A 12,716-nucleotide genomic window follows, 5' to 3' on the forward strand; every position below is an offset into this window, starting at 1 on the left:
CATCTAGTTCTTTTTTCTGTCACCTTCTGCTAAATGATGGTGGCTCTCCAAAATTCATACGGTATAATTTAATTACCAATGTGATAGTATTAAGAAGTGGGACTTTAAGTGGTGATTAAGTCATGAGGATGCTGCCCTTTTGGGTGGAATTAAGACCCTTATAATAGGGCTTGTGAGAGTGTGTTTGTTCTGTTTACCTTTCACTATGCGAGGACACAGTGTTTGTCCCCTCCAGGGGATGCAAAGATAAAGCACCATTGGGATCAGTGCCATGATCCTAGATGTCTCCAGAACTATGAAGGGTAAATTCCTATCTTTTATAAATCACCCACTCTGTGGTATTTTATTATAAAAGAAGAAATGGACAAAGTCACTCTCTCACAGGAGTAAACCCAATCCCTCTGAGTCTCAGTTTCCTCAATTATAAATGAAAATAGTACTCACTCTATCTTCTTTTACATTTTTGTTGTTATTTTATGATTAATAAAAAATAATGAATTTTCCATGTAAAGAAGTAGGGGGGCATAGTATTAAAATCCTTCTTCTTTCCCACTGTGATAGTATTAAGAGGTGGGACTTGAAACCCCATTTTTCAGAGGGAGTGTCTATTAATTAATATCTATTTCTCCAAACATATTTGTGTTATAGAAAGAAGAAAATAAGCCACAATGGATTCATGACTAAATCATAGCCAATAGAAAAAAAAAAAACACGAAATCTTGGAGTAATATTCCAGGATGGTATAATAGTTCTATTTCAGCATCTTAAAATCTGAAATAGCTGTATGATACTTCATTATTTGAATGAACCAAAATGTTTTTAGCTACCTGTGAATGGATATTAGCATAATTCAAAGTTAGAAAATATCTTAATTAATTTTCTGTTGCTATAACAGAACACCTGAGACTGGGTAATTTATAAAGTAAAGAATAATATGGTCTCATAGTTCTGAACTTTGGAACGTTCAAAATTGGATGCAGGCACCTGCTTGACTTCTAGTGGGGGCCATGTACTCCTCTGTGCATAGCAGAAAAACAAAACAAGAATTGGGGGCACGTGTTTAAGAAAGAAAAAGGGGAGCAAACTCTCCCAATAAATAATCCTTCTCCCCGCTCAAAAAAATCCATTTACAAGGGCATATCCCTCATGACTTCAAATGCATCTTAAAAGTCACAACACCTCTCGTTACTATTATAATGTGGACCAAGCCTCACCATGAGTTGTGGTGGGGAAAAATCATATCCAGACTGCAGCAGATATTATGAAGATGTGGGCAACAAGGGCTTCTGAACTCACCCTTACTTCAAAGGGCTCCTTGTGTGGCTCTGCTCCAACCATGGCCCTGCCTTGAGTGGGAAGACATCCCACAGCTTACATGCTCTAGTCTACATCATTACCTGAGTTTCTGGAACTAGAGAGTTCTCTGAACAAGCAGCCTTAAGCCTTCTTCCAGGGGCTAAAATGGCCTCTTGCCTGAGTCTGTTCTTTCTCAGGGCAAATTGCAGGCACATACCCCAGGAATACAGGGTGACCAAGGAAGGAGGGTGTGAAGGTCGGTGTAAAAAGATGGAGTTTAAATGCACAGTCTGAACTTGTCTTAGACATATGTTCCGAGACCCCTTCTGGGCAGGATCACACCAGGATGGGACAAGAAAGGGGCTTGACTGAAATGTGGCAGCCTCCCTTTCTGCTCCCATTCTGCAGCCTGTAAACTAGAAGCTTTCACTAACAAGGTCTAAGAGTTTTGTTTTCTGAAACCTTGTCATCACTTAATTTCCTTTCATCCTTGTCATTCCAAGAGTTTAAAAAAAATGATGTCTTATTTTAATTTACATCGATTTAGTTCACAGTTTCACATGCTGATTGGCTATTTCAATTTTTTTTTCCCAGTATACTGTTAATTTTATTGCAATTTAAAAATCAAATTAATAGTCACTAACCTGTTCTAACTATATAATTATGTCATTTTGAGAATGCTCTATCAATTAGATCATATAATATGTGACTTTTTTGAGACAGGCTTTTCTCACTCAGTAAAGTGTCCTTGAGATGCACCCAAGTTTTTGCATGTAGCAAAACTTTGCTCTTCTCACCGCTGAGTAGTACTTCAGGAATGTGTGCACAACAGCTCATTAAGCCATTCTCCTATTGAAGGGCATTTTGCTGCTTCTAAGTTTTGAGTACTTCAAGTAAGGCTACTACAAACATTACTGTGTAGGACTATCAGGGTAGTGAGGAGAACTTTTACAATGATGGTAGAGTCCTATTTCTTGATTTCTGTGATAGCTACAAGAATACATGCAGGTGATAAAATGGGGAGCTCACATCAATATCCTAGTTGTGCTAACTTACCACAAAAACATTAGATGAACTATTGCTATAAACTGTGTGACGTGTGCATAGGACTTCTCCATTCTATCTTTGAAACTTTGTGTGCATCTCTAATTATTCAAAAAAAAAGTTCAAAGAATTGATATTTCCTTTATTAACTTATAATGCTACTGAAAAGAAAATTAGCACTTATGATTTTTGTTTTCCATCTTTTTTTTATTTCTGCAAATGGTGTTTTATCTGGCTTAGAGTATTTCAGTTTTGTGTGGCTTAATAAACCACAGAAAACAGGCCAAAAGGAAAATATACAACACTGTAATAAATTCATAAAACTTTTCACTTGAGGCTTCTGGGTTTTGTGTCAGTCTGACAAAGATTGCTTTATCCCAAGATGCCTTTTTATCTAAAAATCCACAGTTTTTAGTTCTAAAAGGTAAGACAGCCACCGACATGATTTAGAACTTATTTATTGCTCAAAACTGTCTAGTTTCTGCTGGCCCTGCCCTCTCTGTCCTTCCTCATCTGCTTTATACTTATTTGTGTCAGAACTCCGGGTCACATAAATAATCTCATTTTATAGCTGCTCCACCTCACATTACTCCACTTGTGATTTCAGCTCTAGCTCCACTGAACGGTGCTATGTGGGCCCAGTCTCGCCTCACACAACCTGCCTTCAACTTGAAGCCTGAACCTTGTGTCGTCCTGCTGTTGGGGTCACTGCCTTCCCAGGAGCCTGCTCATCTGCCCATGAGAGCTGCATGTCAGCAAAGGATAGTCAGGACCCCACGGCAACCTTGAGTCATGAAGAGATGGGCCCTGTGCTGGCTCCTGGCCTTCAAGTGGACAATTCTGAGAGGCATTCTGTACACTTCTCTGAAATCCCAGCAAAATCAGTTGCTCCTAACTCACCACAGCATCTTAATACAATTCCTGGTCATGGGCTTTTCATTCTCTTGCTCTTACTGCTGCCTAACTCCAAATTCTGAAGTCATCCTCCAAAGAATCTCTTCAGACTAACATTCCGATCTCAGTTTCTGCTTTGATAAAACTCAAACTAGGGCATATATCTTTCTTTAAGTACTTTTCCCACATTGCTCTGCAACATGGCATTTAACACCATCCCTATGGTTTCTATTCCTTTCTCAAATTCTTGTGCTTTAGAATATATCATTACTTTGGCAACTCAGAATGAAATAAATTCAAAGAGTGAAATAATTAGGGTCCTGCTTGAGATCTAGAGTTATATGACTTCACGTCATGCAAATGTAGGATCCCACCTCTTTTTCTAGCTTTCATAAAAGGCAAAAAGCTTCCTTTGGAAGTTTCAAAAACCTTTAGCATTTGAAGCAGAAGAATTAGGTGGACTTCATATTAAGCAATCAAAGGGAATTTACCCTTTGTTCCTTATTTCCTTGAACTTTATAATCAGAAGGGTTGCATGAAGAAGCAACAACTGTGAATAGGGACAAATCACATTTTAATAATTAGTTTCCAACTTCATTTCCATTTAACTAGAACTACAAAAAATGCAACTAGTTGTAAATTCATCTACTTTCCTTTCCTTTGAAAATGGATTTATGATTGATATTTGCCTACTTTGTAGTAGAGTATAATGGGAAGAAATGCTAAAATAGCAATTTTCAGTTTACTATCTAAAGGTACTGATTTAGAACAAAGTATTCTTCATGAATATTTTCTTTGGGGTATTAGTGTCACATGATATTGAGTACATTTTCATTGGCATAAAAATATTTTAAGTTTTAAAAATTGGTTCACCCAATATACTAGAATTTCCTTATATAATATTTATATGCATGAAAATTAGGTCATTATAATTCCACATGACTTGTTGATATGATGCTGTCCATAGAAACTTGTTATTAATGCAATTGTTACGATTTGAATATGAGGCCTACCACAAAAGCTCATGTGTGAGACAATGCAGGAGTATTCAGAGGTGACATAATTAGATTATGAAAGCTATCACCTAATCAGTGGATTGATCTATTTAGTGGATTAATAATTAAAAAGAACTACTGGAATGGGTGGTAACTATAGGCAGGTAGGGTGTGGCTGGAGGAAGTAGGTCACTGGATAAGTGCCTTTGGGGTTTATATTTTATCCTTGGTTAATAAAGCTCTCTCTTTCTTTGCTTCCTGGATGTCATGAACTGGGCAACTTTCCTCTGCCACACACTTCCACCATGATGTTCAGCCTCATCCAGGGCACAGAGCAATGGAATCAATTAATCATGAACTGAACCTCTGAAACCATGAGCCAAAATAAACCTTTTCTCCTCTAAGTTGTTCTTGCTGGGTATTTTGATCACAGCAACAAAAAGCTAATTAAAACAGCAATCATGTTTTGAAGCAATTCATTCATTCAATAGCAATGTAGCAATGTATTTTGATTTTTTTGTTGTTCTTCTTTTCTATCTTTTAGACTATATTAGGAAGAAAGAAGAGATGAAGTCATTGACCACACAGAGCTGACAGTTCAGAGGATCATCACTGTGTGAGCAGGCAACGCTCACCCAGAATGAAGAGTGCCCTGATAAAGGGAATAAGAGGAAGCTATAGGAGTACCCAGATGGCTGTGCAAACAGATTTATGGGACAAGAGGAATTTCTCAAAAGAAAAACTTGTCTAATTGCCTGATAATTGAAATAAAAATATTTTCTATTATAAATCTAGTTCCCCAGAAAAGATCAAAAGAAACTATTTACCTGAAAAACTCCATGTAACTTTGAATTAGTTATTTTGACTTTCTACATCTTTAAATAGGTAAAGCAAAATATAAATCTATCTTTGAACAGATTTCTTCTGAAGGTGATTTATTGGCTATGATTAGTTCTCTATGAACATCCTAAAGAACAAAGTTTTGATACTTTAAATTATTCAAGAGAAAATAACCCAAACACCTTCATTAAATGCACTTTGATAAAGGCAGAATTTTGTTGCTAATCCTAATTAAAGCTTTTTATAATGTTCCAAAGGACAAAGAACAGAAAATAATGATCTAACATAGAGACATTGTGACTGCCTCAATGCATTTTTCTAGTTCTTTAGAAGATAAATGTCATATGAAGGTCAATCAATATTGGGAAGAAGAGTTTTAGCCCACTTAACTATGCTAATATTTAATATTTATTGAGCACTAACACTATATAGGGAACTGTTTAAAATTTTGAGTTAGTCATGGTCTCTGGCCAAAAATGGTTATTTTATCCCTAACTGCAATTGGGTTCCGGCCATAATTCCTATAACACCATGCTTCCTTTGTTAGAGCTCTCAATGTTCATTATCATAGAATAGTTAAAATTTTCACAAGCAACCTTAGACAAAGCAATGTTGAGAGCCACAGCCAAAGGGGCCCCAGCAAACTTCCAGCTCGCAAATGAACTAACACCTTCCTCAAAGAGTGAGTTGTCTCTCCTGGCTCTGGCTGTTGTCACAGGAGGTCGTCCCTCCTGTTTGGAATTTTTTACAGGCTCCTACTTGCCCTTCTTCTTCTTTCTGCCAGGAGTTGAGGCAGCATAAGGCCCTCACCAGACAAAACTACGTAATCTTGGACTTTTCAGCCTTCAGAACTATGAGTCAAAATAACCCTCCTTTCTTTGTAAATTACCCAGCCTCAAGTATTCTGTTACAACAATACAAAACAAACTAAGATAACTCCCAAAGACCCCGCCTCCTAATAACACCACTTTGGGATTAGATTTCAACATATGAATTTGGCAGGAGGTGGAAGGGGAAGACACAAATATTCAGGCCTTAGCACAGGTCTACTTGTCTTGTCTTACACCTGAAGATGCTTTGGATCTGAGAAATTAGTAAGATAACTGGTTTCACTGGGAGAGGCTTGTGGAAAGCCGGTGGTGGCAGTTGAGGCTCTGAGGGTTTTTCCTGAGAGGCTATTTTGTTTGGCGTGTGTGGTTCTAAAAATAAAGTTAGTTTCTTTTGACAAGTGGCTCCTGATTGTGCCCAGCCAGACTGCGGCAAAGCAACAACTAAATATTCAAGGGCCCTAAGCATCAAGATGGTGATGCATGAAACTATTAATATAAAATTGTTGAAATTCACAGAAAATCCAATGCAATTTATTTTTTAAAATTCTATTAACAAGAATAGAGGCTAGAAAAATCAATGAACAAAAGGTAATTTCTATAGAATAGCAACAAACAATTGGAAATTAAAATTCCATAAACTGTATCATTAGAATCAATATAAAATATGACATACTGAGGTACAGATCTGAAAATATATGTGCAAGATCTTAATATTACAAAACGGAACTGAGAAAGATTTATAAGACTAAATGAATGGAGAGACATATGCGTAACTAAGAGTACTCAATATTGTTAAGATGCCAATACTCCCAGATTGATCTGTAAATTCAATAAAATATCAATTCAAACCTCATTAGGCTTTTTGGTAGAAATTTATAAAATGATTCTAAAAAATCCATGAAAATCCAAAGAAATGTAGTCCAAAATGAATTGGAAATGAAGTACAAAGTAGAAAGACTAATGCCACCTGATGTCAATGATTCTAATAAATCTAGAGTAACCATGACAGTGAAAATAATGGGATAGAATGGAGAGTCCAGAAACATACCTACACTTACATGGACAATTGATCTTCAAAAAGTTGGAAAGGCAACTCAGTAAAGAATCTTTTCAACAAAAAATGCTGGTGAAAAAAATTGGATGTTTACAATGCAAAAAATAAACTTTATACTTCACATCTCATCCAAAAATTAACTCGAAATGGACATAAAATATAAATCCTATAATTATCTTTTTTCTACATATAACAAATATAGGAGGAAAATGCTCTTAACTTTAGATCAGCAAAGAATTCTTAGCTTCCACACCAAAAATGTCATCCATAAAGAAAAAAACTTATCAAAATTAAAATATTTGCTCCTGGAAAGATAAATGCATCAAGGCATTGTCTAATCTATTTAAGGTGGCAAGGCATTTTTAGCACCAGGCCAGAGGATTAACATCATCTCAAGAACAGCCATAATAACTGAAGTACAATTTTTATGTGATACACTCAAGAATTATTTAATTTATTTAAAGCATAGTTTTTCTACTATTGAGAGAATAAAAAGATAAGCCACCAATGTAAAAATTTAAAAAGACCAAAAAAATTTGTAGATCATAGAAAGGAATTATATTATTTAATTTTTCAAAAATTATACCCTTTAAATAGGTGCTGTTAATAATGTCAATTATATGTTAATAAAGATATTTTAAGCATTTATTGAAATATCTATACTTCATCAGGTAAGCAGCATTCTATAATGTTACCTTCCACTTTTCTAGTGTGGATGGTTCCCATTATTTCCCAGAATAAAATAGAAAGTAGCTTGCAAAAGTCATTCTGGTCACTTTTTTAGGCATTGTCCTGGAATCTGGGAAACTCTTACAAACAGGGATGAAAATTCATACTGCCTTTTCATGAATGTCCTCAGAGTCACACTTGTCCCTGAATAAGCATTAATTCAGGAAAGCACTGGTTTTCTGTAACTCATTTTTTTCCACTCAATTTTACCCACCTTGTCTGTAGCAAGTAAAACTTATTTCCCCATATTCAGCCTTTCTCTTATCAAAATTACATTTTAAAGCTTAGGTTTTTCTAGTCCACTGGGACAATGAACACAGAATTTTATTACTAAATGTGTAAACTTTCCTTGTGTCAGCAAGGACATTATATAATATCAAATAAACTCTGGATGCTTCTAATCCATCACCTCATCTGAACTCCTGTATCAGCAAAGATGAAAAAAAAAGACATAATTGTGGACTGAAAACTCTTATTTAGCCAACCATGAGAAGTAGTAAGTGTCCATTGAGCACTAGTGAATTACAGAACAAATATAACTGCATGTTAATCATGAACACATTTGTAAATCTAATAAGACCAAGCAACAAAGCATGCAGTGAAATTGGGAGTCAAACTAGGTGTGAACTGGCTCAAAGTGTCCACAGATTTAGAAGAAATTATTGAAAGAAAATGTGATTGAGTGTAAGGTATATTCACCTGAGGCCTAAGACCCAATGTTTATCAAACATATGCCTATAAGGAATTTCTGAGAGAGGACTTTTTTTTTTTCCAAGATGAAAGTGATTAAACCATTCTACATTCTAAGCATGTGTTTATCCAGTATGACTTGCAATACATTTGTAACACTAGGATTGTCACTCAGAATCTTTATTCAAAAATGAGAATCCATAAAAAAATAGGATCAAGAAAGAGAAGTTTGATGAGGAGTTTGACTATCTAAATGCAGTTTAGCTTTCATTTAAAGTAAAAATACCAGTAGACTCTACACCTCCTATCAGGAAAAAAATAGATAAAAATACAACAGTAGACAAAGGATTTTGCTCTTAACTTCTTAAAGAAAATGTGTGGGGGGAAAAAGCATAGTTTTATTTTCATCAATTTTAGTATCCCAGTGTCTCATAGGAGCATTCCTTATTAAATGCATCAAGGCATTGTCTAATCTATTTAAGGTGGCAAGGTATTTTTAGCACCAGGCCAGAGGGTTAACGTCATCTCAAGAAAAGCCATAATAATTGAAGTACAATTTTTATGTGATACACTCAAAAACTATTTTAATGAATGAGACATCACCATAAGTACTAGAGGGCATTTTCAAATGAAAAATGGTTCAACATGAAAACATAATTAAATCTCAGACAGAATGAGTCAAAAATAACTTAACAGAATTGTTAACATTCGGTAAGTTGATTTGCTCATTCCATTTAATTTGTCATAGTCCACATTGAAAAATAAATAAGTAAACCTAATGCAATGAGGACAGGATGATAAGCACAGCTACCCTTGTCTTCCTCAGTTCATATTATCTTTTCCCAGGAGATAGGGATCCCCAAGATCCTTAAGCATCCTACTTACTGAAGAACAAAGAGGCAAGGTACCTGTATGAAAAACCACTGCACTTTACAAATCTAGTTATAGATATAACACAGAGAAACCAGAGTTTTCTGAGTCTGTTTTTCTTTATTAAAAAAATGAGAGGAATCATGTTGACCCATAACAATATAAAAATCTAACTTTCCACATTCATATTGTGTCAAGGAGACACAAACCAAGAAGATAATTGGTATGGCAGTAGAGAACATGTTAACTCTTACATGAAAAGCATTATGAAATTCTAAGCTTAAAACTTACAAGTAATAAATGACATATTGATTTTACACTCTAATATGTCAACCTGTCCTTTAAATTACATGATAAAATGTACAACTGCATTTAACACCTAATTATAAGACTTTAGCACCTAACAGACCTCAAATAATATTTCTAAATCAAAATACGATTCTTCAAAGTTCTATCTTATGACTTAAATATGAGGTGTTCCCCAAAAGTTCATGTGTGAGACAATGAAAGAATGTTTTCAGGTGAAATGGTTGGATTGTCAGACTTGTAACCTAATCAGTTGATTAATCCACTGATGCAGATTAATTGGGTGAGAACTAGGCAGGTGGGGTGTGGCTGGGAGCCATGTGTCTTGGGCTGACCCTTCTCCACACCATGGAGCTATTGGTCCAGGGCATAATAAAGCTCAAGCAAGGCTCTAAGCATTCTTTAAAGGTTACCATTCTCTACTTACAATGACATTGGCCAAATTATATTGTTATTTTGTGTGCATGTGCACATATGCAACAATGAATCCCACCACTATGTATAATTACAATGTACCAACAAATAATATGGGGGGAGGGGAGTTACAATTGTTTTGTGATTGATGCTGCTATAATATCCACAACTTAACTAAAAGATGTGGAAAGGGGAAAATGTAAGACAATAAATGTTGACATCATTATAAATCTCTGTCTCAGGCACAGTTGAAGCTCCCTACACTTTGTGTTGCCTGTAGAGTTTGGTTTTCTAGCTTTCACATGGGTGAGGATCTGAATTTATTTGTACCCTGATTCCTATTCCCATGATCTTTCTGTCCCTCATATCTGCCAAAGAGTATACAAGGCCAATAAAGGACAAATGAGTAGCAGCACACTAAGCCAACCTCTCCATTTCCAATGGCAATCCTCATGCTTTTAACCTTTGTGTCCAGAAGTTAATAGTGACCAACACTTGAATAAATGACCGCAAAACTTGCTACTCACAAACATTACCACTCCCTATTTACAGAAACTGTATTTCTAATTAATACGTTGTAATAATTTTCAGTAAGTTTTCCTCTATGTGCAATACTTATACTCAATCATTTAACCCTAAACTAGAAACAACTGTGAAATATTTAGAACTACGTCTGTTTCAGTCAGCACTGTCAATGTGATCCTTTCCTGTCACCGACCTTCATGAAAACATCTCATTAACACAAAGCAACTTTTCGAGTTAGGACTATAAGACAAATTTTTCACCAAAGAAATATGTTAATTTAGTTTATTTTCTTAAAAGTTAAAGTTTTTAAATTTAACTCTAAAACACTTTGCTTTATAATTTTTTTCATAAGTAGACCAATTGTCAATCTTTGACCTAAACACAGTTCAGTCTCCCACTGGCATACAACAGAGGTTGGAACTTAATAAATGCCTGCTACAAACAGCCTGGCATTAATGATTGAAATTTTAAACAAACTACTGCTACATCTCCTAACAGTTCAAGTATTTTATTATTTCACAGATCCTTGAATTATCCTGGTAAATTATATTCACTGTTTAGTAGAAATATTCTTTCACATTAGGAAAAAACATAGGAACCAATATGTTAGACTAACATACCAAAAATCTGCACACGTATACCAATTTCCTCACAATTTCATGAAGTTACATCTTTATCTGTTGTACTTTCAAATATTAAATGTTAGATGAAGATTTGGGAAAAAAAATCTTAAAATATTTTATTTTTGAAATAAAATATTTGAAAATCTTTATAAAATTTTATTAGGATTTGAAAAAAATATCATGTAATAGCATGCTAACTAAACTCATTCTTTGTCTTTCTACAATAACTTTGTTTTAAATGCCATTTCCAAAGATAACACTTTCAGTTTCTTAGTCATGATTCTTGGGTTATTTTAATTGAGAACTAGGCTCTCATGTCCTCTTCAAATAGTTCCACTTTTAAAAATTTACTCTAAAAAATGTTGTGTATGGTGAGGGCGTACTTAGAGTATTAATTGATTTGTTCCTTCCTTACACAACACTCATTCCCTCAGGATAGAGTTGTCACAGCAAAACCAGAGAAAATGAGTCAAATCATTGGCTTTCAGTTTCATATGCCAAAGCCTAAGTATGAGACAAATGAAACCAGAATGCTTTCTATACTTGTTTTTCCCATTTGAGATGATATAAATTTTCCTGAAATGAGTTGAGGATGAAGGCCATAAAGTGAGACTCTGATGACATTCACCTGACCCTTTCCTGACTCAAACACCCGGTATGAGAATTAGAGGAGTAGGACTGAGAATGCCCAAAGAAGTCTAGAGTTTTTTCTAGGACAGAGGGCAACTTACTTCTTCTTTTCCACTAAAGGTCTAGGAATGTTTCGAGCCTTACAGAGAAAGCCTATGTTCAGAATGGTGGGGAACATTAGATAAGAAGTGCCTGAGAGAGGATTCCAGGGTCTGCATCCCAAGGGTGGTCTCAGAGACTCTGAGGGGTCATTCTAGAGAGATAGTAGAGACAGAGACATCACGGCTGACAGCAGCACAGCCCAATCACTGGAGAACAGGCAGAACTGAGAATATACCACAGAGGTTGGTGTGGGAGGTGGGCTAGTGGAAGAGGGAGGGAGGAAGTGACAGCAGTGACTTCCAAAGTCAACTGATTGCATCTGAGAACCTAGTGTCACCTTCTAACCTCTCTCCCCCCTTCTGAGACCTTGACACCACGTGAATGTACTAGAGCTATGTGCAACCACAGAGAAAAAGAGAGTGTACTCATGATCTATTGCTGCAAAGAAAGTTTACATAAATTCAAGTGACTTTAAAAAAAAAAACATCTATTAGTTCACGCTTCTGTGCAGAGGCAATACTGCTTTCTACTCAAGGTATCTTAAAGTTCAAATTAAGATGTCTTCCACTTTGACTTCTTATTTGGAGGTTCAAGAAAGAAAAGAAAAAAAAAACCTGCTTCCAAATTCATTGAGATTGTTGGCAAAATTCAGTTCTTTTGTCAATTTGGCTATCTGCCAGCCAGGGATTGCCACAGCTCTTAGAAACTGCCTGCTCACCTTGCCCTATGTGCCTTACATCCTCAGTACCACCCAGAAGAATTTCCTTCATAACAAATCCCTCCCAAGCTTCAAATTACTCTAATTTCTCTGTCTCAGATATTCTGACCCAGATTTAAAGGGCTCTTCTATACAGTCAGATTCAACGTGACTATC

The sequence above is a fragment of the Marmota monax genome, unplaced genomic scaffold (assembly GCF_021218885.2).
Source record: "Marmota monax isolate L192 unplaced genomic scaffold, Marmota_monax_Labrador192_F-V1.1 WCK01_AAM20220418_F8-fsc00001, whole genome shotgun sequence".
In the NCBI taxonomy this organism is placed as follows: Eukaryota; Metazoa; Chordata; class Mammalia; order Rodentia; family Sciuridae; genus Marmota; species Marmota monax.